Below are 5,653 nucleotides of genomic sequence, written 5' to 3' on the forward strand. Positions count from 1 at the left end.
AGCCCAATTGGTAATCCTCGGGACCTCCAGAAAGGAAGCTGGATGAGGATTACCAAATCGAAAGTTGATAAGTGTAGTGGTACCACTTAGTCAACTTGTATCCCGAAAGATGGTGAACCGAGTCGTCTGGCGTAAAAACCGGACGACTCGAAAGGGCTTGACCCTTTCAAGTGAGCGATAATCACGCTCTACGCTCAGTTCGACAGCTGCAAGGCAATCACTCGCTAAGTTCAGAGCTAATACATGCAACATGCCGGCATTGTTTCCACCGACGCATGGATTCAAGACTGGTGCACTTATTAGTTAAACCGTTCGCCTCCGGGTGTTTCGAGTTCAAGTCTGGATGAGGATTGATCTTGCTGGTAATAGCTTGAGCCCCTGAATAAGGGGTCGAAGCGTACATCTTGAGACCATGTACAACATATTACCAAATCGACACCATGGGTTCGGGTGCAAGTGATGTAACCGTGAAAGATGTTGAGCAGCCCAACATCGGTTTACACACGCATAATAGGAAGGCAGCGCTGTCGACTGGTCAGTCGTGTAAGAAGTGTGCATTATCGATCACAAATATATTGGTGATCTGTAGGTTGCGCATACACCATGCCCGGTGTAAAGTGCCGTGGTCCCCCCCGGGGGGCTGCATCAAACCGTTCGCCACGCGAACTACCCAATGGAACGAACTCGATGCATTTAATAAGAAGAAGAGATGATAATGAAACACGGTCGATTTAAGAGTTGAAAACGTTGAAATACCTATAAGCAAGTCTTAAGTTGGTGGTGACCGTTACGCCCCAACAAATTGGTGCCTTACCCTACACCAAAGAGCCATTCAACATGGTTCAAGTGAGCGATAATCACGCTCTACGCTCAGTATGACAGCTGCAAGGCAATCACTCGCTAAGTTCAGAGCTAATACATGCAACACGCCGGCATTGTTTCCACCGACGCATGGATTCAAGACTGGTGCACTTATTAGTTAAACCGTTCGCCTCCGGGTGTTTCGAGTTCAAGTCTGGATGAGGATTGTTCTTGCTGGTAATAGCTTGAGCCCCTGAATAAGGGGCCGAAGCGTACATCTTGAGAGTAAATGTACAACATATTACCAAATCGGCACCGTGGGTTCTGGTGCAAGTGATGTAACCATGAAAGATGTTGAGCAGCCCAACATCGGTTTACACACGCATAAGGGGTTTATTGTTATCTGTAGGTTGCGCATACACCATACCCGGTGTAAAGTGCCGTGGTCCCCCAGGGGGCTGCATCAAAACGTTCGCCATGCGAACTACCCAATGGAACGAACTCGATGTATTGAAAGAGATGAACAATTAATAGCGAGAATAGGGGCCCGGAAGCAATTCCGCGGCCCTACGGTCGATTCAAGAGTTGAAACGTTGTACAATCGTGGATAGCACCTAGTGCTAATATGGTGAGAGATAATGTGTGAGGAAATTTAGTTTCCTAAAGTTTAGTTAGTGGTTTCCGTTGTGCCCTAACAAACTTAAAGTTGGTGGTGACCGTTACACCCCAACAAATTGGTGCCTTACCCAACACCAAAGAGCCATTCCATATGGTTCTAGAGAGAGAGAGTTGTGTGGAAATTTATTTCCCACTAAGCGAGTGTGTGTCTGTAGTGGAACGAATTCTGGTTGATCCTACCAGTAATATACGCTTGTCTCAAAGGTTAAGCCATGCATGTCTAAGTACAAACATAAATGAATGTGAAACCGCATAAGGCTCAGTATAACAGCTATAATTCACAAGATCATCCTACCACTAGTTACTTGGATAACTGTGGAAAATCCAGAGCTAATACATGCAACATGCCGGGACTGTTGCCCTCGCGGGTAGCTGAACTGGTGCACTTATTAGTTAAACCAATCGCCTCCGGGCGGCTTGAGTTGAAGTCTGGATAAGGACGCAGATCGTATGGTCGCTTGTCGACTGACGACAGATCTTTCAAATGTCTGCCCTATCAACTATTGATGGTAGTGTAGAGGACTACCATGGTTGCGACGGGTAACGGGGAATCAGGGTTCGATTCCGGAGAGGGAGCCTGAGAAATGGCTACCACATCCAAGGAAGGCAGCAGGCGCGTAAATTACCCAATCCCAGTACGGGGAGGTAGTGACGAGAAATAACAATATGGACCTCTCTAACGATGGTCCATAATTGGAATGAGTTGAGTATAAATCCTTCAACAAGGATCAAGTGGAGGGCAAGTCTGGTGCCAGCAGCCGCGGTAATTCCAGCTCCACTAGCGTATATTAAAGTTGTTGCGGTTAAAACGTTCGAAGTTGATTGCCCGTCCAGACACGTGACCGCCACGGGCGCCCGGTTACACGCCGGGGCCGTTCGTGCGCGCGCTCACGGCTGCGACTCACAATGGTGTACTTGGGCGTTACTCTGTGAACGAGTACCGTGCTACCGGTTAACTCCGGCACGGGCTCCTCATGGTGCTCAAGATACTCACATTTACCTTGAACAAATTAGAGTGCTCAAAGCAGGCTAAGACAAAGCGTCCGGCCCCCCCGTGGGGTTGGCGTTGGCCGAGAATAATCTTGCATGGAATAATGGAATATGACCTCGGTTTATACGATTTCGTTGGTTTGTCAGAAACCTAGAGGTAATGATTAACAGAAGTAGTTGGGGGCATTGGTATTACGGCGCGAGAGGTGAAATTCGTAGACCGTCGTAGGACCAACTGAAGCGAAAGCGTTTGCCATGGATGCTTTCTTTAATCAAGAACGAAAGTTAGAGGATCGAAGGCGATTAGATACCGCCCTAGTTCTAACCGTAAACGATGCCAATTAGCAATTGGGAGACGCTACCCCTATTCGGTGCTCTCAGTCGCTTCCGGGAAACCAAAATCGGGTTCCGGGGGAAGTATGGTTGCAAAGTTGAAACTTAAAGGAATTGACGGAAGGGCACCACAAGAAGTGGAGCTTGCGGCTTAATTTGACTCAACACGGGAAAATTTACCAGGTCCAAACTTATCGAGGTAAGACAGATTGATAGCTCTTTCTCAAATTTAAGGGTAGTGGTGCATGGCCGTTCTTAGTTCGTGGAATGATTTGTCTGGTTAATTCCGATAACGAACGTGACTCAAACATGCTAACTAGAACGCTGTCAGCAGTGCGCCTCCGGGCGCACCTGACGTTACAGCCGGGCGGCGCCTTCACGGGCGGTCGTCGGCTACGTTTGCCCTGCTTAGCGGGACAACTTGTGTTTAGCAAGCTGAGAATGAGCGATAACAGGTCCGTGATGCCCTTAGATGTTCTGGGCTGCACGCGTGCTACAATGTGGGTCGCAGCGTGTTCTCGCCAATAGGCGCCCCCATTCCGAGAGGAACGGGAAATCACTAAAATGCCCATCTAGTCGGGATTGGGGACTGCAACGGTCCCCATGAACCTGGAATTTCTAGTAAGCACTAGTCATTAGCTAGTGCTGATTACGTCCCTGCCCTTTGTACACACCGCCCGTCGCTACTACCGATGGATTATTTAGTGAGGTTTCTGGAGGCTTACCTTCCGCGGTTCCTTCGTGAGCTGCAGCTGGCATGGCTGAAGTTGACCGAACTTGATGATTTAGAGGAAGTAAAAGTCGTAACAAGGTTTCCGTAGGTGAACCTGCGGAAGGATCATTACTGATGATCGTCCGCGAGTGACCAACCATGGGCTGCCTTCGGTGTAGCTCGGTCGCTCGCTTGCTATGTGTCAGAATTTGTTGAAAGCCAACTCGTTCGTTGTACACTTTGATGGGTGACCATCACTGTGTCTCCGTGCCGAGCTAGATCTCCCCTAGCCGTAAGGCACTTGAACGCCCCTTCGACGACGAGTTGCATGTGTGTGGTATGTGTCAGAATCTGGTGAAGCTTTCTGCATGTGATGTGCCTTGTGTGGATCCGTGGCCATTGCATTGTGTCTGGTGCTTAGATACCCAGACACTTAGAACGCTTGCGCGGAAAGCAAACTCGATCGTTGTACACTTTGATGGGTGACCATCACTGTGTCTCCGTGCCGTGCTAGATCCCCCCTAGCCGTAAGGCACTTTGAACGCCCCTTCGACGACGAGTTACAAGAGTGTGGTATGTGTCATAATCTGGTGAAACTTTCTGCATGTGATGTGCCTTGTGTGGATCCGTGGCCATTGCATTGTGTCTGGTGTGTAGGTACCCAGACACTTAAGCAAACTCGATCGTTGTACACTGTGATGGGCGAGCATCACTGTGTCTCCGTGCCGTGTAAGAGCTCCCCTGGCCATCAGGCACTTGAAAGGTCCTTCGACGACGAGTTACAATAGTGGTGTGTTAGATACGTCAGGTGATGGTATCTACTGTTGTGCAATACGTATCCGGCCACGGCACGGAACGAACGGGAACTGTGGTGCAGACATACAAAGAGTTAAGCCTATTAGTCATTAACTCTAAGGACGGGGCCATGGGGCGGTACGCAAAGGATACGGATGAGCGAGTATGCAGGCCCAATACTCAATAGCTCGATCCGATCCAAGCACATGAGTTGACTGCGGCGCCAGGTTAACCAATGTGCTAGATTCTATTTGGCCAGTAGAATCTTGTGTCTTATGCGATTTGATACCAAGACACCAGAACGAAAGTTAGTTGAAGAGTTATTAAACTCTTATGAAGTATGGTTGTGCAATCACAACTTATGACTTTAACCTATAAAGTGGATATGGACTTGCAATTATAACATGGAATCTCTACACACCCCATGAGCTCGATCCAATCCACGCACACGAGTTGCCTGAGTAGCGACAGGTATACCGATGTGCAATACGTATCCGGCCACGGCACGGAACGAACGGGAACTGTGGTGCAGACATACAAAGAGTTAAGCCTACTAGTAATTAACTCTAAGGACGGGGCCATGGGGCGGTACGCAAAGGATACGGATGAGCGAGTATGCAGGCCCAATACTCAATAGCTCGATCCGATCCAAGCACATGAGTTGACTGCGGCGCCAGGTTAACCAATGTGCTAGATTCTATTTGGCCAGTAGAATCTTGTGTCTTACGCGATTTGATACCAAGACACCAGAACGAAAGTTAGTTGAAGAGTGATTAAACTCTTATGAAGAATGGTTGTGCAATCACAACTTATGACTTTAACCTATAAAGTGGATATGGACTATCAATTATAACATGGGGCACACACCATGTTCTCGATCCAATCCACGCACACGAGTTGCCTGAGTAGCGACAGGTATACCGATGTGCAATACGTATCCGGCCATAGGCACGGAACGAACAGGAACTGTGGTGCAGACATACAAGGGCCATGGGGCGGTACGCAAAGGATACGGATGAGCGAGTATGCAGGCCCAATACTCAATAGCTCGATCCGATCCAAGCACATGAGTTGACTGCGGCGACAGGTTAACCGATGTGCAATACGTATCCGGCCATAGGCACGGAACGAACAGGAACTGTGGTGCAGACATACAAGGGCCATGGGGCGGTACGCAAAGGATACGGATGAGCGAGTATGCAGGCCCAATACTCAATAGCTCGATCCGATCCAAGCACATGAGTTGACTGCGGCGCCAGGTTAACCGATGTGCTAAGAGAGTTGTTCCTGGGCCTTCAAAGTGACTTCAAAACTATCTTAGCGAATGGTGGCCATGGGCGTAGA

Source organism: Anopheles funestus, assembly GCF_943734845.2.
Source record: "Anopheles funestus chromosome X unlocalized genomic scaffold, idAnoFuneDA-416_04 X_unloc_23, whole genome shotgun sequence".
NCBI classification, from domain to species: Eukaryota; Metazoa; Arthropoda; class Insecta; order Diptera; family Culicidae; genus Anopheles; species Anopheles funestus.